Consider the following 27,858-nt stretch of genomic DNA (forward strand, 5'->3'; position numbering starts at 1 on the left):
CAAACCAGTCGAATTCATGATGACGAAAAATTGATTCAGTTGTCTATTTTCAGTAATTCTGATTGTTTTGTAAGTTCATCGCAATTGTTTCATGAAATGAATTAGATTTCGTCGTTTTACCGCAAACAAATTTACAGATTTACCTGCGAAATATTGTGAGTTTTGGAATGACAAAAGGTTGTACAGTAAAAACAAAGTGAATCATTTGTCCATTTTCAGTTGAACTGTGATTGTTTACATCGCGCATTGTATCGTAATCAACACAATTCAATTCAGTTAACACAATTTAATCGCACTGCAATGCCGCCAATAAGACGGAGCAGTTTACGTCATCTAGGTAAGATGATGCCTTGAACTATCCAATCGAATTTTTAAACTTGTTGGAATTGCCCGAACTGCCGCCTCGCAGTCTCCACAAACTCATTCAGGATTGGTAGTCATAACGATCCGAATATCAACCAACCACGTCTTTGTAATGACCCCCGGGTTGGTACCATGCGTCCCAGTGATTCCAACCGACATCCCATCCGACTTTAAAACCATGCAACTTCCAGTGTAGCTTGCATTTGCAAGGACAAAAAACGAATCACAATGGTTGTTGTTTAGTGTTTGTGGCATTAGCCTTGAAAGCTCACGCTTCTCGCATGGTCAGCTGTATGTCGCCTGTTCCTGTGTCGGAAAACCAACATTTTTGTTTGTTTGGTCGCCAGACAACAAAACAAAAAATGGTTGGTTCAAATGGCTCTGAGCACTATGCGACTTAACTTCTGACGTCATCAGTCGCCTAGAACTTAGAACTAATTAAACCTAACGAACCTAAGGACATCACACACATCCATGCCCGAGGCAGGATTCGAACCTGCGACCGTAGCGGTCGCTCGGCTCCAGACTGTAGCACCTAGAACTGCACGGCCACTCCGGCCGGCGTAAACAAAAAAAAGCACAGACCATAGATAACTTAGACTGCTTATAACGTTATTATATTGAAAGCAACATCTAAGTCACGTGACTCGGGGAACTAAGCCGAGTATACCATTACGCATTTATAGTGCACAACTTATGACATTTTTGTTATAGAGCAAATGTTGTGCTATTGTGCCTTTTACTAGATGCAGAGGCCTTCACATGTGCTCCGATAAGTCTTGTTTTTTATCCTACGGGTTAGGTAAAGTGACGAAAATCTCAGTTCTGTAAGTGAATTACTTTAAAATACTTGGCGAGATACTTCCATAAGTTGAAAGTTAAGATGTATTTTAGTCCTTGGATGTAAAACTCGGTGAATGACTAATCTTTCGGACGACATATCGTTAATATCTAGCTCACTACAACAGTATAACAAACGTTCTGTAATGTATTACGCTTCCTGTCTTGATATCGTTTCGGTGTCTGTACTGGATTATGCAAAAGTCAGAAAACATAGGTGCTTATTTTGTGTAAATAACTGACATTATGCACATAAACGAACTTCCTGTCTTAAATTAACTAACTAAAGCATCCACACATATCTTGTGGAATTGTTAGAAAACTAATGCTGCATTCGAAATTGTTATTTTGTCTCCCAGTCCTGTGGGAGAGGTGAACTACAAGAATTCACAGTACAAAAAGAAAGTGCTCACTGAAGAACAGTCATTCTGTCGCTTGTTAAAATAACTGTCACTTCGTTTCAATCTGACAACATATAATAACGATAACCACTGCTTTATTATCAGGAATTTCGGAGAAATTAGGTTAACTGCACTGCTACATGTGTAAGAGTGGTAGTGCAGTTCGTTGAACTGTCAAAATAAATGTTTGATTTCAGCTATAAGTGAGAGAAACCGTAACTGTCAGCTCCACTTCCCACATCGCTTAATTACAGGAACTCGGCATTCTGCCCCGAGTCACGTGACTTAGATGTTGGTTTCAAGCGTTTACACGGCAGAGATAGGCACATGCGCGGTCTATGTTACATATATTCTATGCCATAAAGCTTTGCAATGGACGAAATGATAATTCGCAGCAAAAGAATTGAACCTCAGAGTTTCGTTGTTTTGATTGATTACTTTAACATCGATTTTACAAACGAAAGCAAAATGTAAATGAAACATCTTGAGAGTCACTGTGATTTCAAATTTAATGGAAAAAAATAAATCTCTTGGTTGACGCTTAAATTCTGGAGCAAAAGCGCATGGTTCTAAATTGTTCACATTCCAGCTGCATCATCCACTTCGGATAGAAATCATTTCACACGTAAAATTTCCCTTGGCGTACTTCTAAATGTACTCCTCCCCAAGCTGAATACCCATGGCCACAATCGTTAACAGGCACAATGATCACTCAAAAATTCGCTTTTCTTCTCATATTCACTTTGTTTACACATTTTCAATAGCTTCTTACAAATTCACAAAACGATTACAAACAAATATAACGAAATTTGATCAGAACAACGTCTGTCGGCTGAGATAGTAAAGAAATAAATGAAAAAAAAATGACTGAATTGAGCAACAAGATGCTCCCAAGCAGCCCACCCTCTTCTCATCAGGGAGAAGAAATTAAAAGATTTTTAAAAAAGTACAGCCGTTGCGACCAGCATCATCCACAATCGTCCTCCCACTGAACTCAACAATGAACAAAACGCCACACTTACCTATAGAACTGCCATCCATATTTTCAAATTTCTTCTCCTTTCTTGTTCGACAAAGTTTACCGAAAATACGAGCGCAAATCGTTGGCACTTCTTAATTAGGTGTCTGTGAGGAAACGTGATTAGCGTGATTCTGTGTATGGACATGTCATAAGCTTGACTGCTGTCTGGTGTTCACAGTAATGAAGTCTATGAGACTCTCATGTTGTAGTTGTTGTTGTGATCTTCAGTCCAGAGACTAATTTGATGCAGCTCTCCATGCTACCCTATCCTGCGCAAGCTTCTTCATCTCGAAGTACTTACTGCAACCTACATCCTTCTGTATCTGCCTAGTGTATTTATCTCTTGGTCTCCCTCTACGATTTTAACCCTCCACGCTGATCTCCAATACTAAATTGGTGATCCCTTGATGCCTCAGAACATGTCCTATCAACCGATCCCTTCTTCTAGTCAAGTTGTGCCACAAATTTCTCTTCTCCCCATTTCTACTCAGTACCTCCTCATTAGTTACGTGATCTATCCATCTAATCTTCAACATTCTTCTGTAGCACCACAAAGCCTCTATTCTCTTCTTGTCCAAACTATTTATCGTTCATATTTCACTTCCATACAAATACTTTTATAAAAGACTTCCTCGCACTTAAATCTATACTCGATGTTAACAAATTTCTCATCTTCAGAAACGCTTTCCTAGCCATTGCCAGTCTACATTTTATATCCCCTCCTTTCAAGACACTGTCCATTCCGTTCAACTGCTCTTGCAGGTCCTTTGCTGTCTCTGACAGAATTACAATGTCATCAGTAAACCTCAGAGTTTTTATTTCTTCTCCATGGATTTTAATTCCAACTCCAAATTTTTCTTTTGTTTCCTTTACTGCTTGCTCAGTATACAGATTGAATAACATCGGGGATAGGCTACAACCGCCTCTCTCACCCTTCCCAACCACTGCTTCCCTTTCATGCAACTCGATTCTTATAACTGCCTTCTGATTTCTGTACAAATAGTAAATAGCCTTTCGTTCCCTGTATTTGACCCCTGCCAACTTCAGAAATTGAAAGAGAATACTCCAGGCAACATTGTCAAAAGCTTTCTCTAAGTCTATAAATGTCAGAAACGTGGGTTTGCCTTTCCTTAATCTATCTTCTAAGATAAGTCGTAGGGTCAGTACTGCCTCACGTGTTAAAACATCTCTACAGAATCCAAACTGGTCTTCCCCAAGGTCAGCTTCTCTGATACCAAGTCAAAAGGCCAGAGTACTCAAAGGCCATGGTCAATGAGGCGAAGATTTGGAGTTGACCAAGTAGCAGCTCAGGAGGATAGTGATGGCGAAGGCAAAAAAATAAAGTTTGCCCAACGATTGTAACAAGTTTTTTTTCTAGTGACAGACTAGCTGGTGAGTTCATAACTCAATTTTCAGGGACCAGAGATGTGCCTGTTTCCCGCTAGCAATAGTTGAAGAAGAGCTGTTTCTCTGCCATGGGACGTTTTTCCTGATTAACGTATTAGTTAGATTCTAACTTTTTTGTGGCTTCACTAAATAATTGTTTTTAGCCGAAGCAGATTTAAATGTTTCAGGATTGTAACAGCTTGTATTTAAAATATTGGCAAATCTAATTATATTTATAAGACAGTAACGACACTGAAGAGTTTTACTAAACAATATTTTGCTCCAACTGCCATTTCCTTTAGCAGTTTTGAATGTGTGCAGGGTTTGATGGACCTATTCTAAAGTATAGTCGTGATTGGTATAGTACTGAGAGCCAATTGCAAACATAAAAAAACTCAAATTTTCCCTACATAAATATAAGATTTTCTAAAAGAAGTAACTGTTTTTATTCATCTTATAGAAAAATTCATTTGTGTTTCGACTACAAATGACCTTAGAAGTAAATCTTTATGACTCATGTGAATCTATAAAACCTTGTTTATTCACATTTAGTGATCTTTTCAATAAATAGATATTATTTCTTTAATAAAAAAGATAAAGGAAGTATTTAACATAACCAGAAAAGAAACATCAAAGATGATATAACAACACTGAGAAGGAGGGAGACAATAATCGAATTACTGTACAAAGATGAAATTTGTCGATGTTTACAGTCTTAAGTGCTGCTGCCTGGCGGACACAAGGTGAAACCATTCACTCAGAGCCGCCTTTACATTTAATGTTGTCTGGTGTGTTGTTGCTGCTACAGACCGACTGATTTGTTAGAAATACTGGGTGATTCAAAAAGAATACCACAACTTTAAAAATGTGTATTTAATGAAAGAAACATAATATAACCTTCTGTTATACATCATTACAAAGAGTATTTAAAAAGGTTTTTTTCACTCAAAAACAAGTTCAGAGATGTTCAATATGGTCCCCTCCGGACACTCGAGCAATATCAACCCGATACTCCAACTCTTTCCACTCTCTCTGTAGCATATCAGGCATAACAGTTTGGATAGCTGCTGTTATTTCTCGTTTCAAATCATCAATGGTGGCTGGGAGAGGTGGCCGAAACACCATATCCTTAACATACTCCCATAAGAAAAAATCGCAGGGGGTAAGATCAGCGCTTCTTGGAGGCCAGTGATGAAGTGGTCTGTCACGGGCTGCCTGGCGGCCGATCCATCGCCTCGGGTAGTTGACGTTCAGGTTTCATAACTAACCTTTTTCGTAGGACTCTCCATACAGTTGATTGTGGAATTTGCAGCTCTCTGCTAGCTCTGCGAGTCGATTTTCCTGGGCTGCGAACAAATGCTTGCTGGATGCGTGCTACATTTTCATCACTCGTTCTCGGCCGTCCAGAACGTTTCCCTTTGCACAAACACCCATTCTCTGTAAACTGTTTATACCAACGTTTAATACACCACCTATCAGGAGGTTTAACACCATACTTCGTTCGAAATGCACGCTTAACAACTGTCGTCGATTCACTTCTGCCGTACTCAATAACACAAAAAGCTTTCTGTTGAGCGGTCGCCATCTTAGCATCAACTGACGCTGACGCCTAGTCAACAGCGCCTCAAGCGAACAAATGTACAACTAAATGAAACTTTATAGCTCCCTTAATTCGCCGACAGATAGTGCTTAGCTCTGCCTTTTGTCGTTGCAGAGTTTTAAATTCCTAAATTTGTGGTACTCTTTTTGAATCACCCTGTATTTTTGCGTTACTTAGAGAGTGTGTTCTTTGGTAAGTTGCCAATTCCTTATTATTGTCACATTTAAATCAAATCTCTTTGTTTGTCATATTTTTGCGCTTTAAAACGACACATTTAAGTTGTATTTTCGTCTATAATGAAACCGAATTGCTTCACAGGTCGTTTATTTTAGACATAGAATGCTAAAGAATACAAGTATATTTGTAAACTCTTTTTTAAAAGTCAGAACATTAGTACTTACAGTTGTGAAATTACAACGTGAATTTAGGGCAAACGAATTACTTACTGAACAATCATGTACGTAACGAGGCATTTGTCTACCCTAATAGAAGCATTTCTTTCATCATACCGCCACCAAAATGTATACAGCAAATTCAGGGTATCTCATGATGCTAAGTTAAACTTTTCAAGCCAAAAGACCCAAAATTGTGGAAACTTACAAACTGAAAGAGAGGGAGACAAACTAACAAACGCATACTGAGTCATCCCAGGCGCCACTCTAAGGTTGGCATTGAAGGAGTTCAGGGCTATTTACACTTACAATAAAAGTGAAATGAAATACTTTAAACCTTTAAAACTACCAAAAAAATTTGGCCAGGATTTCTTTGTAAATATTCCATTGTGCACTGATCTCAACATCGGCTGCCATAGTTTCCCATGACAACAACCTGTTGCTGATGTTATCCTGAACTAGTGTGTTTGGTTCTCAATGCCGCAGCATCGGCAGGCCCCTGTTGTTGCTGTTACCATCTGGACTCTTGTGTTTGTTCCTCTATGGTGTGCTCTCAACCGGACAGCGTTTCGGCAACCCACAGAAATGGTCAGTATTGCTCGAAGGCTACGTGTCCGAATACAACAGGACTCGAACGCGAAACCTAGCCTTTTGCAGTCAGTGGTATCTATATTACCAAATGCCTAATCTGGGCCACGAATCACGCTCCCTATTGAAGGTTTTCTATCTAATGTGTTTCAGGGGCAATAAAAATCCGATTTTCAATATTTCATATAGTTACTGACGGAATTTAGAAATTTAATAGCTGTCATAATGCACCGATTAAGAGCTATAATCTTAAATTAAAGGTTTAACACAGTAAGTCAAATAGTTAGTAACTGTGTATATGTCTTGCGGCAGCGTAAATCGTGGCGCGCAAATTACCGACACTATATTCATTCATTATTTAAGAATGAGAGCACTTAGCGACGTCTAACAAGCTTTACACATAATTTCAAACCATTACGAAACATTTTCCCGCTGCCATTCCCACAAAATGATGAAAGGAAGAAAGTTTGTTAATTACTATCTTCTTGCTATTGACGCAGTAAAACTGCAGCATCGAGCATGATGTTTTGAGTTATTACTTCTTTACTATTAAATCTATTCACAACACGCTTTGCAGACAAGTATCCACGTATACGACTGAATGTACGTGCAAAATTATATCATAGTACGACACATAGTTTGGGAGATATTACGTATCATACATGCACGGGCGGCTGCAGAAATTGTTGCGATTTCTTATATAAAGGAGCTGATCGGTTTCAAGACAAGTCATGCTGTAAGAACTACATTTATAGGTGACAAAACAACTTACTGTTCTCAAAAAATTGATAGTTATCCAGTGAATATTTGAATAAAAACTCTGTGCTCCAGATTCAGGTGGAGGGGGGGGGGGAGGGGGGTGCGGCAAGTGCCCTCTCTCGCACAGCACCCCCTCCCCTTTGTGGGCGCCCATGTATATGTGATACGTGCGAGTTTGATTCTTTGCAGTATTGGGGGCTAGAGTTTACGAGTTACCGACTAAGCTATAAAACTTACGGCATGTCCTCATGGCACGCAGTGCATTTGCCGAAGAACTTCGCTGACGGGTAGCGCTGTCCTGTGACTGAGCTTTCTTCTTCACTTCAGACCACTCTTGTTTCCTCCTTTTTTCAGTCAAGTGACCTAAGTTTTTTCTTAATATTCACTAGTTGTTTCTCCCGTAGAGGCGCTATCAATAGTAAAAGTCCTTTTTGCATCCCAGAAAACAATTTCCATAATCTTTCCAGCGGATGAAAATATCATTTTTGGTGCAGGGCTACAGACTTCCTTCTAGTACTTTAGTAAGTGTTCCGTTAATGTCGTGAATTGTCGTGAATCGGTGGAACCAAATCTCATGGCAGAAAAAAGGTTCAAAATAAGTTAGATTTCTGTTCCATTCGGACAGCATCCAACGAATACGATGCCCATCTTGCACGGAGCTTTCTCATAGTTAATGCTGCAGCGTGTAAATCTTGCCGTACTCATTCTTCTCACATGTCTACATGACACCAACACATTTAATCAGCGCTCATCTGAAACCAGTATTGTGCATGTTCACGATGTTTCTATTTGTAATAGCTCATGGTTCATCTCCAATATGGTATAGCCAGCTACCCAGTTTTTAACTGCTGAAAGTGAACAGGAAGGCATCTTATAAACATCTATCAACTTTGGACTGATTTCCGTTGGCGATAAACAGAATTTTATGACGAAGTGGTATTCCAGTTTATCAGTTTTAAGAAAACTCGCACAGTACTACTACTTAAAGTACACTGTTTCTCAAATTTCGCTGACACGTGACTTACATTACCGTATAAAATCTAACAACACAAAAAGAACAAAATTTCATTTATATCAAGATCATCTCTGCGCTTGGTCGAAAATTTGTGACATTTTCTTAAATGCAGACATTTATTACCAATTTAAGCCAAAATTTCATTACTAGTTTTATTGCAGTGTTAATTAGTGTATCAACTTGTGATCAGGTTCACCTGAGTGTCGCAGCGACGAGTTGTAAGAGTACTGTCAGCAGAAAACATCAGAGCCTCTTGCATAACAGGGACGAATACAATCACATTAATAAAGGACAGGAAGACAAAGTCTGTTATTTCTATTACTTGTTGCGCTTCGATGGTAAATTCCTATGAAATGGACCACCATCTCATTAGACATCAGACTGAGATAGGGTATATCTGTACGAAAAAATCGAATGATGGAAGTTTTTTCTCTTGAGAAACGTTCCCGCATGCTATTGTCCAGTAGCTCTGCGCTGCTATCAGCTATGCCACCTGCTAGCAACATAACGGTCGACAGATTATTGGAAACTGAACGTTCTTCATCATCATATTTGGAGTCCACAAACGCTCATTTTCCGATCCGAGAAATAGAGAAAAGAAACTTTTATCACTGTCGCTTATGTACCCATAAGGAAAAAAAAGTCCTTAAAGGCTGGCCGAGCTACAAAGGAAACTGGCTGAGAAGTGGAGGAGCGTGTTCCATTCATACTAGTCTATCCATTATAATTTGATTTGTGTATTTTCCGGTAAAGAAATTAGAGGGGGGACAGGATCAATAAGGTAAATAAAACAATAAGAACTAATAAATTAATAAGGCAAATACACAATGACAAGTAACAAGTGGGTAAATAAATACATGTTGGTCCATTGATAGTGACCGCGCCAAATATCTCACGAAATAAGCGTCAAACGATAAAACTACAAAGAACGAAACTCGTCTAGCTTGAAGGGGGAATCCAGATGGCGCTATGGTTGGTCCGCTAGATGGCGATGCCATAAGTCAAACGGATATCAATTGCGTTTTTTTTAAGTAGGAACCCCCATTTTATTACATATTCGTGTAGTACGTAAAGAAATACGAATGTTTTAGTTGGACCACTTTTTTCGCTTTGTCATAGATGGCGCTGTAATAGTCACAAACGTATAAGTACGTGGTATAACGTAACATTCAGATAGTGCGGACGGTATTTGCTTCGTGACACATTACCCGTGTTTAAATGGACCGTTTACCAATTGCGGAAAAGGTCGATAACGTGTTGATGTACGGCTATTGTGATCAAAATGCCCAACGGGCGTATGCTATGTATGTTGCTCGGTATCCTGGACGACATCATCCGAGTGTCCGGACCGTTCGCCGGATAGTTACGTTATTTAAGGAAACAGGAAGTGTTCAGCCACATGTGCAACGTCAACCACGACCTGCAACAAATGATGGTGCCCAAGTAGCTGTTTTAGCTGCTGTCGCGGCTAATCCGCACATCAGTAGCAGACAAATTTCGCGATAATCTGGAATCTCAAAAACGTGGGTGTTGAGAATGCTACATCAACATCGATTGCACATTTCTATACAGCAGGAATTGCATGGCGACGACTTTGAACGTCGTGTACAGTTCTGCCAAAACAATAAAAACTAGTAAATTAATAAGGCAAATACACAATGACAAGTAACAAGTGGGTAAATAAATACATGGTGGTCCATTGATAGTGACCGCGCCAAATATCTCACGAAATAAGCGTCAAACGAAAAAACTACAAAGAACGAAACTCGTCTAGCTTGAAGGGGGAAGTACGTAAAGAAATATGAATGTTTTAGTTGGACCACTTTTTTCTATTTGCAATAGCTCATGGTTCATCTCCAATATGGTATAGCCAGCTACCCAGTTTTTAACTGCTGAAAGTGAACAGGAAGGCACCTTATAAACATCTATCAACTTTGGACGATGACAGATTTTTTTCACGCGTTCAATTTGGCGACGAAACGTCGTTCACCAACAGCGGTAACGTAAACCAGCATAATATGCACTATTGGGCAACGAAAAATCTACGATGGCTGCGACTAGTGGAACATCAGCGACCTTGGCGGGTTAATGTATGGTGCGACATTATGAGAGGAAGGATAATTGGCCCCCATTTTATCGATGGCAATCTAAATGGTGCTGATTTCCTGCGTAATGTTCTACCGATGTTACCACAAGATGTTTCACTGCATGACAGAATGGCGATGTACTTCCAACATGATGGATGTCCGGCACATAGCTCGCGGGCAAGCGGTATTGAATAGCATATTTCATGACAGGTGGATAGGTCGTCGAAGCACCATACCATGGCCCGCACGTTCACCGGATCTGACGTCCCCGGATTTCTTTCTGTGGGGAAAGTTGAAGGATATTTGCTATCGTGATCCATCGACAACGGCTGACAACATGCGTCAGCGTATTGTCAATTGTTGTGCGAACATTACAGAAGGCGAACTACTCGCTGTTGAGAGGAATGTCGTTACACGTATTGCCAAATGCACTGAGGTTGACGGACATCATTTTGAGCATTTATTGCATTAATGTGGTATTTACAGGTAATCACGCTGTAACAGCATGCGTTCTCAGAAATGATAAGTTCACAAAGGTACATGTATCACATTGGAACAACTAAAATAAAATGTTCAAACATACGTACGTTCTGTATTTTAATTTAAAAAACCTACCTGTTACCAACTGTTTGTCTAAAATTGTGAGACATATGTTTGTGACTATTACAGCGCCACCTATCACAAAGTGAAAAAAGTGGTCCAACTAAAATATTCATATTTCTTTACGTACTACACGAATATGTAATAAAAAATGGAGGTTCCTATTTAAAAAAGCGCAGTTGATATCCGTTTGACCTATGGCAGCGCCATCTAGCGGGCTAACCGTAGCTCCATCTGGTTTCCCCCTTCAAGCTAGACAAGTTTCGTTCTTTGTAGAGATATTTGGCCCCGTCACGATCAATGGACCACCCTGTATATGATTGAGAAAAATGCACGATTTTCAATTGTCTATCGATCCCATTAGTTTTGAATCGATTGTGCGTCATGAACTTAACGAGTGGTTTTCTCACAATCAAGATAGTAGTAAGCAAAATTATGTTAAGAGTCTTTTAGTTACGGTGATACACAAGCGACTTGCCAAATATAAGTCGAATCGGTTGGATTGTAAGTCTGTGCGTCCACTTCGCACTGATGGCTGACTGGTTGCACAACTAAGATACACCCAAAATCCGAAGAAGCTTCTGCAACCTACGTACGGCATCCTCGCTATGTTTTTCCGGACAGAGGTGACATCTTGAAAAATAACTAATGTACCATCATGCACAGCGCACTAATCGCTGTCGTATATTGCTTTTATACACCCTATAGTTAACAAAGGCTCTCTGTATGGCGGCGGTTTCTTAGGGGTATCATATGCCTCAAAAAGGCTTTGAAACTGTAATCACGGAGTGTCTGAAAATGAATCTGAATGGAGTAACAAACTGACGGTAGTATTTTTTATTATTTATTCCTTGAGTAATCTAAATCCATGTTAATATAATTAAATGGTCTATGCTTCGTCATATATACTAATGGGCATTAAAATTGCTTCACCAAGAAGAAATGAAGATGATAAACGGGTATTCATTGGACAAATATATTATACTAGAACTGACATGTATTAACATTTTCACGCAACTTTTGTGCATAGATCCTGAGATATCAGTACCCAAAACGACCACTTCTGGCCGTGATAACGGCCTTGATACACCTGGGCATTGAGTCAAACAGAGCTTGGATGGCGTGTACAGGTACAGCTGCCCATGCAGCTTCAACACGATACCACAGTTCATCAAGAGTAGTGACTTGCGTATTGTGACGAGCCAGTTGCTCGGCCACCATTGACCAGACGTTTTCAGTTGGTGAGAGATCGGGAGAATGTGCTGGTCAGGGCAGCAGTCGAACATTTTCTGTATCCAGAAAGGCCCGTACAGAACCTGCAACAGGCGGTCGTGCATTCTCCTGTTGAAATGTAGGGTTTCACATGGATCGAATGAAGGGTAGAGCCATGGGTTGTAACACGTCTGAAATGTAACGACCACTGTTCAAAGTTCCGTCAATGCGAACAAGAGGTGACCGAGACGTGTAACCAATGGCACCCCATACCATCACGCCGGGTGATGCACCAGTATGACGATGGAATACACGCTTCCAATGTGCGTTCAGCGCGATGTCGCCAAACACGGATGCGACCAACATAATGCTGTAAACAGAACCTGAATTCATCCGAAAAAATGACGTCTTGCCATTCGTGCACCCAGATTCTTCGTTGAGTACGCCATCGCAGGCGCTCCTGTCTGTGATGCAGCGTCAAGGGTAACCGCAGCCACAGTCTCCGAGCTGATAGTCCATGCTGCTGCTAACGTCGTCGAACTGTTCGTGCAGATGGTTGTTGTCTTGCAAACGTCCCCATCTGTTGACTCAGGGATCGAGACGTGGCTGCACGATCCGTTACAGCCATGCGGATAAGATGCCTGTCATCTCGACTGTTAGTGATACTAGGCCGTTGGGATCCAGCACGCCGTTCCGTATTACCCTCCTGAACTCATCGATTCCATATTCCACTAACAGTCTTTGGATCTCGACCAACGCGAGCAGCAATGTCGCGATACGATAAACCGCAATCGCGATAGGCTACAATCCGACCCTTATCAAATTCGGAAACGTGATGGTACGCATTTCTCCTCCTTACACGAGGCATCACAACAACGTTTCACCAGGCAACGCCGGTCAACTGCTCTTTGTGTGAGAAATCGGTTGCAAACTTTCCTCATGTCAGTACGTTGTAGGTGTCGCTACCGGAGCCAACTTCGGGTGAATGCTCTGAAGAGCTATTCATTTGCGTATCACAGCATCTTCTTCCTGTCTGTTAAAGTTCGCGTCTGTAGCTCGTCATCTTCGCGGTGTAGCAATTTTAATGGCCAGTAGTTTATGGTTATGACACTGCAATGATTCTGTAACATTTACCAATCTACTATTATATTATCAAATAATAATGTTTATGAGACTCCCGCTTGCGAGGGACGCAAAAGAAATGCAGTTGTTTCTATGTCTCTCTCTCAATTTTACCATCTACCTGACTGTCAAGAACCCTGTCACTAACCTTTGCAGCCAGTGCACGTAGTTGTACGGTTGCACTGAACTGTAAGACGATCAAGTGAGGATGGGTGCATTGAGCATAGACACAAGAATCTCCACACACACTGTCCTTGCAGTGATTTACGTCATTGCCATCACTTCGTGCAGTTATGGTCTCCATTTGCTTATGATTCGAGGATGGAATGAAGCTCAGCTGCTGAAATCTTATCCAGCGACCCTACAGGATATCGATAACATGAGGATTAATGTTATATAACACGAAAAATATATATCACCGTCTTCGCCACTGGGCATCTGTGCAGTCAGTCGAGACACACTATGTGATCCGGACACCCCCAGAAACATACTTTTTCATGTTAGGTGCATTGCGCTGCCACCTACTGCCAGGTACTTCATTTCAGCGACCTCAGTAGTCATTAGACATCGTGAGAGAGCAGAGTGGGGCTTTCCGCGGAACTCACAGACTTCGAAAGTGGTGAGACAATTAGGTGTCACTTGGGTCGTACGTCTGTATGCGAGGTTTCCACACTCCTAAACATCCCTAGGTCCACTGTTTCCGATGTGATAATGAAGTGGAAACGTGAGGGAACACCTACATCACAAAAGCGTACTGGCCGATCTCGTCTGTTGACTGACAGAGACCGTCGACAGTTAAAGAGGGTCGTAATGTGTAGTAGGCACACATCTATCCAGACCGTAACACGGGAATTCCAAACTGCAGCATGATCCACTGCAAATACTATGACAGTTTGGCGGTAGATGAGAAAACTTGGATTTCGTGGTCGAGCGGCCGCTCATAAGCCACACATCACGTAAATAAATGCCAAACGCCACCGCGTTTTGTGTAAGAAGCGTAAATATTGGACGATTGAACAGTGGAAAAACGTTTTATGGAGTGACGAATCACGGTACACAGCGTGGCGATACGATGGCAAGCTGTGGAGAAGACGAATGCCTGGTGAACATCATCTGCCAGCGTGTGTAGTGCCAACACTAAAATTCGGAGGCGGTGGCGTTATGTTGTGGTCGTGTTTTTCACGGAGGGGGCTTGCAACCTTTGTTGTTTTGGGTGGCTCTATCACAGCTCAGCTCCACATCGATGTTTTAAGCACCTTCTTGCTTCCCACTGTTTAAGGGCAATTGGGGAATGACGATTGCATCTTTCAACACGATCGAGATCCTGTTCATAATGCATGGCCTGTGGCGGAGTAGTTACACGACAATAATATCCCTGTAGTGGACTGGCCTGCACAGAGTCCTGAATCCTACAGAACACCTTTAGGATGGTTTGGAAGGCCGACTTTGTGCCAGGCCTCACCGACCGATATCGATACCTCTCCTCAGGTCAGCACTCCGTGAATAATGGGCTGCCAATCCTCAAGAAACCTTCCAGCACCTGATTAAACTTACAAGAGTGGAAGCTGTTATCCAGGCTAAGGGTGGACCAACACCATATTGAGTTCCAGCTTTAGCGATGGAGGGAGCCATGAACTTGTAAGTCATTTTCAGCCAGGTGTCCGGATACTTTTGATCACATCATTTAGGTGGTCGCCTGGTAGACGCTGGTCATGTAGATTCCCTATAGCAAACTGTGGACCATCAAAACTGCAACACGATGAAGGTGGTATGCGATAAATGTCAAATTCACATGAAGTATACTACATGCTTGGATATGTAAATGACTGGCACTTTAGCTTAACTGCATAAAATTAGTAGGAAAAACATCATCTAAATTTTTTATACGGAGCGTCCCAGAAATGTGGCAGACTTCAGGGAGCTGTGGAGGGTAACTTGACGAACAAACCGATGATAGGGATCCGTATCCGGAAACGTCAACCAACTGTGTTACAGAGCGTTGAACTTGCAGGCGCCGGCCCCTGCCAAAAGGCGACCTCTTCGGCAGCAAACGCTGACGGACCATAGGCAGAACATCTTAAAATGTTGTTTGTTACTCAGTGATCGCGACTGATTGCCACTATCGGCAATGGAGAAATGGAGCTAGCTGCTACGTAAAAAAGCCTCGTCTCCTGTGAATGTGATGGTTTGTTGCCTCAGTGGATGATGGTTTCTGACACAGGTTTCCAGCTGCATTTTTTTTGCTTCTGTAAACCGAAAATCATTGGAGTTTTTAGAGGGTTTCAGGAGAAAAATACACTGAGGATGTAAACCCACGTCTAAAATCGTAGTCCACCGGGGCAACAGATCATCACATTCGTTGGAGAGAAGGCTTTTCTGTGCAGACACGGGTTGCTGTCCTAGATTTGGCTCAAATGATTCAAATGGCTCTGAGCACTATGGGACCTAACTTCTGTGGTCATCAGTCCCCTAGAACTTAGAACTACTTAAACCTAACTAACCTAAGTACATCACACACATCCATGCCCGAAGCAGGATTCGAACCTGCGACCGTAGCGGTCACGCGGTTCCAGACTGAAGCGCCTTTAACCACGCGGCCACACCGGCCGGCTCCTAGATTTGTTCCTCAAGACACCTTCTGCAACCCCTCGAAGTTTGTCGCAATATTTCTGGGACACCCTGGATAAGGAAGGATTATGCAACAGGTTTATCTTTGAGAAATCGGATTTGAATATTAGTTATATGTGAAAAAATGGTGTCATGCCTCGTCTAGAAGGAGAAACATCTAAAAGTACATGTCAATAAAATCGACAGTAGCGTGGTTGTAACTTAGAGAGCCAGTGGTTTATCTTACTGCTGTATTGTTGCTCCCTTAGGTTTGGATCCTATGACTGTTATTCGAATACGGAGATAACCGGCTCAAGAGGTTTATACTCAACGCCACGCATGAAGTCATCGGTCCCATGCGACTAGTATTCGAGAGGACTGACTTATTGTTCGCTTGACTGTAAAACATCGTACAGCTAGATCATGAAGTTCGAGTCAGAAAATGCGCTCGTTTGCAACAAGACAAGTATACACACGGACAGAGCTGACGGACTGTCAGCAAGGCGACCATTGTTACGGTTTCCGTTGACACAGCAACAGAGAGAGGCGCGCCGACAGTGATGCGCCAACGACAACGCTGGACACAGCAGTGGCACCACGTCGTCTTTCCAGGCGAGTACTGGTTTTGCGTACAGTATCACGATGGTTGTATCCGTATGTGGGGCTCTGAGGAGAACTAACGTTGCCATACTGCATTCGTCATCGTCATAAGAGCCGAACACCTCGTGTGATAGTATGGAGGCCATCGAGTACAGAACACGGTCACCTCTGGTACGCACAGCCAGTAGTCTGAACAGCATGAAATACGAGGATAATTTCAAAAGTTCTTCACACTGTAAGATAGAATCGAAGAAAATAATTTATTTTGAAAAATGCCTTTAGAGTCCTTTAATATAATCTCCATTCTTGCTTTTGACAACTTCCCAAAGTTTTGGCAACTTCTGTATTCGGTATAGGGCACCTTCATTGTTGACCTGTCTCATTACTCGCGTCAAGTCAATGGAAGTTTCATCTGCTGTATAAAAACTTCTCTACGGAGCTGTTCTTTCAATTTCGGAAACAAATCACAGTATGGTGGGAAGTAGTTCGAATCCATATTTGTTGAGCGTTTCTCTCATAGGTAAGGCAATATTGTCGTGCAAAATGAGGATACCAGCTGAAAGTATGCCAGGCCTTCTTTGACGAATTTTGGGGAGCAAAACGTTTTGCTTGTAGTATGCGCCTGTTACAGATGTCCCTGGGCCACTCTGTTTGTAGCTATGACTCCACTCATGTCATACACAAAGATTGTCATCAGTTGCAATTTTGATTGTTGGCGGCGGAATTCTTTCGGGAGTGGAGAATCGGAACTCTACCCTTGTGACGACTGGGACTTTAGTTCTGGCTCAGAATCTCGTATACAGGTTTCATCAGATACAACGATCCTTCTGTTCGATAACGTTGAAGCAATTCTCCTAAGATTATTTTGTGACCTGCTTTCTACTCTTCATTCAGATTATGTGGAACCCAGCTGGCAGCAACTTTTCTCATCTTCAACTTTTCAGTTATGATTCTGTAGACTGAAGTGACAAACATTCTGGTCTCATAAGCAATTTTCTATTTTTTCGTCAACCCTCTCTCAAAATGTCATTAACAATAACCTGAGGGGTGTAATTCGTTGCAGTTCATGGCTTTCCGTGTGGTGGGTTGTCCTCAGCGCTTGCCCGATCTTCAAGAAAACGAGCAGACGACCGTGATACTGTGCTATTATCCATTACACTATTCCCATACACCTCTCTCAAAGCGTTGTAAATTTCTGTTGGGTTGTTGCCCCGCAGAGATTCGATTTTGATGTAGGTACGCTGGTCACTACTTGTAATCCAACGTGACTCGGTTTCGGCTTCCATTTTAAAACTGGGGTACTCACGACACACAGTCACGCGAACCAGCAAACACATATACGACCGTCACGCCCAAAGTCTCGCTCACAACTTACGTGAATTTCAACTGGGAACTGGGTCACGCCAACGTAACGGTTGCGCTTGCGCAGTGTGCAGGACCTTTGAAATGACTCTCGTACATTCTGATGTAGGGCTGTGTTTAAAGTGTAAGGCTGGGTCGCAGCTTCGATGCCTCTGTGACGTCACCTTTTTAAAAAAGGAAACGTAACAGTGCGTGTTAGCTGCACTGTCTTGGTTTACCTGGATGAAGACGGTGTCGGACTGTTGTCCTGGCCAACGTGTTTTCCAGATCTCTCGCCCACTGAAAACATTTGGTTGCCGAGAAACCGGCACGCCACCACTGGCCATAAATTACGATTGGTGAACTCTCGCATAGAGTTGCAGCAGCATCATCGCACAGGTCAACTCGATGCCTGCGGTGTAGTAACCGACGTTGCCGCCATAGGTGGCAGTTCTGTTTAATGAATTTCACACATTTAATCATGTAATCTTCTGTATTTGCACAACAAGAAAAATTTCATTATTTGTTATCCTCAATGTTTTTGCGATTTTAATGGCCATCAGTGTCTTCATTGCATCATCTGTCAAAATTTATAGAGACGGGATCATATCCACGGTTTGTCACTGCATGGACCCTTCGCATCATGGCGTTCTTCAATATCACTTTGAAACTGCAGGCACCCTCCACAACATTATGACGTTCTTCAGTATCACTTTCAGACAGCATATAATCACTCGAGTAAAGGAATATTTAATGTATGTGGCGAAGCTGAAATTAAATTTCCACTTCAGGCCTAGAACACATTTTTACCTTGGTTACTTAAGACGCCAGAGTTTTAATTTTCTGGAATAAAGAATACCTTGTGTTATACCAGAGCCAAGGTAGCCCCTGAGGCCTGGCAACCCATACTACACCACAGAGGACGAGGTTGTCTAAGCCCAAGGCGTACCAAAAGCACCATGGTAAACACCTGCTATTTACATACAAGATAATGGAAACAGACGTTCCGAGCACTACTTCCTGCAGGGGAAGCTCGAACCACGGCCTGCAGGAAGTATCTCTACGCCAAAACCTGATTGGCTGGAGACAGCTGTTTAGAGCCTAGAACCAGCCCCAAAGTTCAGTTCACACCAGATGCCGACCTCGTGTACTGCGACCGTTGAAAATTAGGTCTTCCTCTCTGAATTGGACTTTTACTAGTTTGTGTGTGTGTGTGTGTGTGTGTGTGTGTGTGTGTGTGTGTGTGTTTGTGTTTGTGTTTGTGTTACCACGAACCTTTGTGGAAAATTAGAAGTGAACTTTTGTTTGCCTCAATTAGGAGACTTTACTGGCATCGGTATTGTTACCTTTCTTTTGTTGTTCAGTCATCAACCTTGTGAACTTACATCAATAAAAGTTGTGTTTGTGAAAAATTGCGAATTGTCAGTCACAACACCTTGTACTAAAGATTACATATTTGATAGTCGTGTAAACTGATGTTTGTAAGCAGTAAGGTTGGCTTCGCTGCCAACTCCAATTCCCAGTTGCTCCTGTGATGCAATGTGCTGTCCTTTAGCACACCATTTTTTACGAGCGGGGTTCAATAAGTAATGCGACAGATTTTTCTCTCGGCCAATTTTGGTTGAAAAAATCCAGAATTGGTTGTGGGACTATTATTCCCGCTTCAGCCCCTATATATTTCACGAAACTCCGATACATGGCGGCTCTATACGTAGCGTCTGAAATGGAGATGCGTTCCAAGCAGAGAGCTGTCATTTTTTTGGCAGAAAACCAGAGCATCTCATGCAGAGACCTAGCAGTGGACCAAAGCGCGGTGAGTCGTTGGGTGAGGCGTCTGTTATCATCACAACAAGGTCACGCAGACTTGTCCGAGCTTCTACGTGCCCGCCAGCTGCACACAGGTGTGACTCCTGCATTGTTGGAACGTGCGGATACTCTCATTCGAGGACATCACCGGATCACAATCAAGCACCTCGCCGCACAATTGCATGAGTCTGTTGGTAGTGCTGACACACTCGCCCACCAATTGGGGTACTCAAAGGTATTCCTCGCTCCCTGACAGAAGAACATAAACAGTAACCAAGGACCATTTGTGTGGGATGCCCACTAATTTCTCCTTCTCCATGACACCACAAGGCCTCACACAAGTCTGCGCGCCCGAGAAGAGCTCAAAAAACTTCACTGGACTGTTCGTCCCCATCCACCCTACAGCTCGGATTTCGCACCTTTCGATTTCTATGTTTGGTCCAGTTAAGGATGCTCTCTGCGGGGAGCAATACGTGGACGACGGAAGTAGTGATACCATGCAGGCATACAGGACTTCCCAGTAATATGGCGTAAGGCCGTCACATTAAATGGAGATTGTTGCAAAATAGGGTTTTGCAGCCAAAAGAGTGGGTAATAATGAGGTGTATGGGAATCCTAAACAAAATGAACCCCCTTTCAGAAAAAAATGTGTTGCATTGCTTTTTGAATGCCGCTCATACTACTGAGACGAAGAGTCGTGCACCAGTGAAAGAGTGAGTGCATGTACTGGTACTACTAACATTGTGACAGTAAGCCCTTCTAATGAGTTTCTTTACAGGGTATATTATCAAATTTCTTATCTTAGTCTTACTGTGTTGAGGTTTAAGTGGAACGCAAACGAGCAGCTTATCTTTTCTATTCAACAGTTCTTGTTAATCTTCATCACTTTCGACCTGATAGCAGTGTCGTCTGCAACCCTCAGCGATGGCACATGAAACTATTTTTCTTATTTTTGTGTATTGTTCTTTCACTTAGCTGATTGCTTCTTCGATGTGCAAGTTCAAAAATGGCTCTAAGCACTATGGGTCTTAATATCTGAGGTTATCAGTCCCCTACGCTTAGAACTACTTAAACCTAACTAACCTAAGGACACCACACACATCCACGCCCGAGGCAGGATTCGAACCTGCGACCGTAGCAGCAGTGCGGTTCCGGGCTGAAGCGCCTAGAACCGCTCGGCCACAACGACGGGCAAGTCATACAAGAGTCTCCAACTGTGCTTATATCCTGGTTCACACGACTCTATATTTCCTGATTTTTGGGTTTTGCGGACGTTGCACATTACTCAAATGGTTCAAATGGCTCTGAGCACTATGGGACTTAACATCTGAGGTCATCAGTCCCCTAGAACTTAGAACTACTTAAACCTAACTAACCTAAGGACATCACATATGTCCATGCCCGAGGCAGGATTCGAACCTGCGACCGTAGCGGTCTCGCGTTTCCAGACTGAAGCGCCTAGAACCGCTCGGCCACATCGGCCGGCTGCGGATTACTCATCTCTCTCTGTAATTTTTTATATTTTCTTTCCAGAATTTCAAATAAATGGAGGTTTGAATTGACGTAGCACCAACATCGAGCTCATTGGGCACAGCAAATGACCAGCTCGGGCTCGATCACAACGAGGAAATGAATCTGCCGCAGCTCATTCCTTACTGAAGGAACCAACTCCATTCGATGAAACTGATTTTACAAAACTGTAGTGGGGTGACTGGACGGCAATTTCAGCCCCACTACTCCTCAAAAAGAGTTCATTGTCTTCACAAAAGCGAAACTTCCATCACTACTACTTTTCTCATCTTAAAATAGCCCACACTTGGCTATTTGTGTCCAAACCAAACACATAAAAATTTACTCACATATTCCCGCCACACTGTATAGTTTTGAAGTCAGAGATGGAAACGAATGGCGCTTGAAGCTTTTTGGAGTTGTAAATACGACAGGTAACAGAAATTATTAAAATGTCTGCATAGAGAGACACACAGGCTTTAGTACTGCTGTGTGGAAAATGCCTTGAAACCAGATTAAAGAACGCAGGCAACGGGCATCAGAAGTAGCCAATAGCTGGTATGATGGAAAGGTGGGCCCCAGGGAAAGTAGACCGCTGCTTAGTGTCAGGCTGCGTCTGTAGACTTCTCCTGACAGTGAATGGGGGCCATAAAGTACGATGTCTTGTTAGCTGACGGCTATTAGCGGCGAGTGACAGGACAAGTGGCCATTACTCGGATCTGCGATATTACCGCGGCAGATTCCGCCCTGGGGGGACGATAACAACCCCCTGCCCCCCCCCCCCCCTCCCCCGCCTATACCATAAGGGAATCAACAGGAGAGACTGTGTCTTCTTCAGTAATACAAACACATTCCTACCTGCACCAAGAGCTATGACATAATGCGTGAGATGTAATCGTAGTTGCGAATATAGATAACCATCAGCTGTATAACAGAATAATGACAGTGAAACTTTGTGCCAGACCGGAACTCGAACCCGGATTTCCCGCTTATCTCGGGCGATCGCCTTACAATTACGCTATTCAAGCACCACTGACGAACAGGTCAAAACTTCTACAGGGTGGTCCATTGATCGTGACCAGGCCAAATATCTCACGAAATAAGCGTCAAACGAAAAAACTACAAAGAACGAAACTTGTCTAGCTTGAAGGGGAAACCAGATCTCGCTGTGGTTGGCCCGCTAGATGGCGCTGTCATAGGTCAAACGGATATCAACTGCGTTTTTTTTTTGTTTTCTTTTTAATAAGAACCCCCATTTTTTATTGCGTGTTCGTGTAGTACGTAAAGAAATATGAATTTTTTAAATGATGACTAACTGAAAACCTCAGCTGCCGACAGGTTCCAGGGAACAGCTGCACGGTCATCAACAGTAACTGTTCTTCCGAGAACAAGTTACTGTCTTCGTATGAATGTTTTAGTTGGACCACTTTCTTCGCTTTGTCATATATGGCGCTGTAATAGTCACAAACATGTGGCTTACAATTTTAGATGAACAGTTGGAAACAGGTAGGTTTTTTAAATTAAAATACAGAACATAGGTACGTTTGTATATGTTATTTGGGTTGTACCTTTGTGAACTTATCATTTCTGAGAACGCATGCTGTTACAGCGTGATTACCTGTAAATACCACATTAATGCAATAAATGCTCAAAATTATCTCCGTCAACCTCAATGCATTTGGCAATACGTGTAACGACATTCCTCTCAACAGCGAGTAGTTCGCCTTCCGTAATGTTCGCACATGAGTTGACAATGCGCTGACGCATATTGTCAGGCGTTGTCGGTGGATCACGATGGCAAATATCCTTCAACTTTCCCTACAGAAAGAAATCCACCTGTCATGAAATATGCTATTCAATACCGCTTCAACAAAACGCGATCTATGTGCCGGACATCCATCATGTTGGAAGTACATCGCCATTTTCTCATGCAGCGAAACATCTTGTAGTAACATCAGTAGAACATTATGTAGGAAATCAGCATACATTACACCATTTAGATTGCCATCGATAAAATGGGGGCCAATTATCCTTCCTCCCATAATGCCGCACCATACATTAACCCGCCAAGGTCGCTGATGTTCCACTTGTCGCAGCTATCATGGATTTTCCGTTGCCCAATAGTGCATATTATGCCGGTTTACGTTAGCGCTGTTCGTGAATGACGCTTCGTCGCTAAATAGAACGCGTGCAAAAAATCTATCATCGTCCCGTAATTTGTCTTTTGCCCAGTGGCATAACTGTACACGACATTCAGAGTCGTCGCCATGCAATTCCTGGTGCAAAGAAATATAGTACGGGTGCAATCGATGTTGATGCAGCATTCTCAACACCGACGTTTTTGGGATTCCCGATTCTCGCGCAATTTGTCTGCTACTGATGTGCGGATTAGCCGCGACAGCAGCTGAAACACCTACTTGGGCATCATCATTTGTTGCAAGTCGTGGTTGACGTTTCACATGCGGCTGAACACTTCCTGTTTCCTTAAATAACGTAACTATCAGGCGAACGGTCCGGACACTTGGATGATGTCGACCAGGATACCGAGCAGCATACACAGCAGACGCTCGTTGGGCATTTTGATCACAATAGGCATACATCAACACGATATCGACCTTTTTCGCAATTGGTAAACGGTCCAGTTAAACACGGGTAATGTATCACGACGCAAATACCGTCCGCACTGGCGGAATGTTACGTGATACCACGTACTTACACGTTTGTGACTATTACAGCGCCATCTATGACAAAGCGAAAGAAGTGGTCCAACTAAAACATTCATATTTCTTTACGTACTACACGAATATGTAATAAAAATTTGGGGTTCCTATTTAAAAAAAACGCAGTTGATATCCGTTTGACCTATGGCAGCGCCATCTAGCGGGCCAACCATAGCGCCATCTGGATTACCCCTTCAAGCTAGACGAGTTTCGTTCTTTGTAGTTTTTTCGTTTGACGCTTATTTCGTGAGATATTTGGCCCGGTCACTTTCAATTGACCATCCTGTATATGTCGTCAATCATGTGTCCACAACCTTTACTAGTGCATCCATTACGAACATTCCCGTACAGGGACAACATTTTAATTGAAAATCCAGTGTTGGTGGATAAATACAATATTGCAGTGCCTGTGTTTTCAGAAGTACGATGCAATGTTCCTTCGGACATATATGCATGTTGAAGGAACACTGGATCGCAATTCAGGACAACAAAGGCACTGCAGTGTCGTAGCTATGGAACAAATATCGCACGAAATCAGAGTATAATTTCAGTTGTCTTCTCGTAACAAAACAAAACGAAACAAAAAGGTAGAACTGACTAGTTCCACACCATTGCAAGGGATTGTAATAATTATCCACGGTAAATGAAAATAACGAAAGCAGGTCAAAGAAAATCAAATCAGATCAGGAGGCTCCTCACGTTTGATAGCTCGATCCTAATAAACTAAAGGTGGCGAGTTAACAGGAGTTGAGGAAACATTCCCAAAAGAATTATGTTCTGTTGGAGGCACAGAAAAGATAATATGGCCAGGGTAGGAATTAGGAAAGTTTCTCAACTCCTTAAATACCTCAGCTCTCTAAAACGCAAACATAGCGGCAGAAAGTTCTAAATTTCTATCAAAAATACGAAACAATATGTATGAAGTTAGTCTGTTACCCAAGAAAAATGGCCAGTTTCATTAACAGTTACTTCACCAACACTGCAATATAACTACAGAAAAACTTTCTTGAATCGCACACACTGCATGCCAGAAACTACTCAACAAATTCAATAGTGGTGTTACCTGCAGTCATAGGGGAAGGCCAGGTTTAGAACAATCCTCTGATCTCTTAAGTAAACAGCTGCCCAGTGGCGCTAGCCTAATTTATTGATCCTTACGTAAACGAACTTTCACTTGGGTGCATGTTTTGTTTGTTTAGGTCATAATTAATGGATAACAACTGTCACGTTAATTGCCATAATTTATGGGCAAGATGGCTGGTTCATGTTTTCCCAGGTGTTAAATGCTTTTAACTTTAAGTGGTATCTGTCATTTCAATGATGGTAACTTATGAATAAAAGAAAATTATGCCTCTCACTGTCCCTTTGATCTTTAGCATCCCCGAGACTGGCATTCTTAACGGGGATCTCACTGGAGCAACAGCAACATCGGTAAATTCAGGTGATATTGCAAATTTCCAGCATAGTATGACATCCAGCGATATTGGCCTAGTTTTCACGAATGTTCAGCACCCATACTATTTTCTGCAACATATGACGCTATTTATGTGTTTGTGGGTAATTTCTACCAATTTTTAAGATGGTGCACATTTCATTCCTATTTTACTGATTCCCCTCCCCCTTCAAGATACACGTAAATATGGGTTGCGCTGCTATTTTCCTCCACTTTCTAGGAAGATAAATGTAAATACTGGTTTTGTGACTAATTTCTTCAATTTTTTAAGAAGACATACATAAATACTGGTTTTGTGGATCGATTTTATATACTGATTTCTTATTAAGGCACTCATCAATACACGCTTGTAAACACCACCACCATACATTTCCAGCAGTCACCTCAATATATGACTCTATTTATAGCTTTGGAATAATTTTACCGATTTTTAGAGAAGTTGTACATAAATACTTTACTGTGAATGTAGAAAAAATTTCTGCAGTATATCTTCTGTCAGCACACCGATCTAGGTACGGTTTTAAAAAATTTTTCCTAGTATTCCACAATAGTACTTTTTTCGCGAAGACACACAGAAAAATACCGATCAAACAGTCACCATAGTCTAATAAATTACACGGTTATTCAGCATTAAACAATTTTTATTTAACAACGTACCGCGGAACATGCTACGTCATCACCATACCGCACGTGCCAGAGCGTTTGCATGTAATGAGATGCTGCCTCGATCAAGGCTGCTCCAGAAGCACTGGGTCGGCTACTCTTTCTGCAGTCTGCGTGCAATTGGCCCAGCCTGACAAGCGTGAGCGCACCGGCGGCACGATATTATTAGACAGCATTTGCGATGCGCCCTTGTCGTTACCTTGCCTGAAGCAACTGTACGACACATGGCACCGTGATCGCTGTTCCAGTTAAGGACAAGTTCTCTTTTAAATGAGCAAAAAATAGGTAAAGTTTTAGACGCAGAAAAGAAATACAAATAATCTGTTTGGGGATTATAGTTGATCATACTACGAACTTTAATTTACACTATGTGATCAAAAGTATCCGCACACCCCCAAAAACATACCTTTTTCATATTAGGTTTGTTGGGCTCCCACCTACTGCCAGGTACTCCATATCACCGACCTCAAGTAGTCATTAGACATCGTGAGAGAGCAGAATGGGACGTTCCGCGGAACTCACGAACTTCAAACGTGGTGAGGCAATTGGGTGCTGCTTGTGTCATACGTCTGGACGCGAGGTTTCCACACTCCTAAACATCCCTAGGTCCACTGTTTCCAATGTGATAGTGAAGTGGAAACATGAGGAGACACGTTCAGCCAAAAGCGTACAGGCCGACCTAGTCTGTTGACTGACAGAGACCGCCGACAGTTAAAGAGGGTCGTAGTGTGTAATAAGCGGACATCTATCCAGACCATCACACAGGAATTCCAAACTGCATCAGGATCCACTGCAAGTACTATGACAGATAGGCGGGAGGTGAGAAAACCTGGATCACGGTCGAGCGGCTGCTCATAAGCCACACATCACGCCGGTAAAGAAACCTTCCAGCACCTGATTGAACGTATGCCTGCGAGAGAGGAAGCTGTCATCAAGACACCATACTGAATTCCAGCATTATCGATGGAGGGCGCCACGAATTTGTAAGTTACTTTCAGCCAGATGTCCGGATACTTTTGATCACATAGTGTAGATTTCCAATACAAAAAAAATACAAAATTGTGCCCATAATTGTGGCTTGATCAAGAGCCTGCGCCTTTGAAATAAGCAGACTGCGTACAGTGTAGCACGTCAGCAGTCATCTGAAATGAAAAATGGATAACATCAGTCGATATTACATTAAATTTGTGGGAGCTTATACCAAACCACAATGAATTCACCTTAAATTTCACGTTATGGAGTCAACTAGAACTTTGAATTCGATTTTTGGGGGTTTGTTTCACTACTTACGGCTTTACAAAAAATAGTTAATATTAACGAATTTCGTATATTATCGGTATAAGCTCCCAAGAAAAATTTTCACTTTTTGGGAGTCAAAGATAGAAGTTAACAGGTTGAACAGTTTTTATTTTATGACACACGTAGTTTTGAAAATAGCTTCTCCAGAACAACCTGTTTAAGGTTTAGGGAAAACTTTTATATGCATTATTGGTTTAATTTGCATAGAAACTACACGGTATACATTTTTAATGTAGGTGAACACAAATCTGAAGACAGATCTTCAAAATTCAAAACAGATAATCTAATATGGAGGACAAAACATCATGCTTTGACCAATTTTGACCAGAATTTGACCAAAACAGATGTTGTCGTTACTTATGTTTAGTCTGCAATTCCAAGGCCGTATATCAATCTTTCTTCTAACTCGAATTGTTCCTGGAGAGCAATTCCCTCGTTCTTCTTGGCGATCTGGCTGAGCTTGATATGCTGGGT

This window comes from Schistocerca piceifrons, chromosome 2, assembly GCF_021461385.2.
Source record: "Schistocerca piceifrons isolate TAMUIC-IGC-003096 chromosome 2, iqSchPice1.1, whole genome shotgun sequence".
NCBI classification, from domain to species: Eukaryota; Metazoa; Arthropoda; class Insecta; order Orthoptera; family Acrididae; genus Schistocerca; species Schistocerca piceifrons.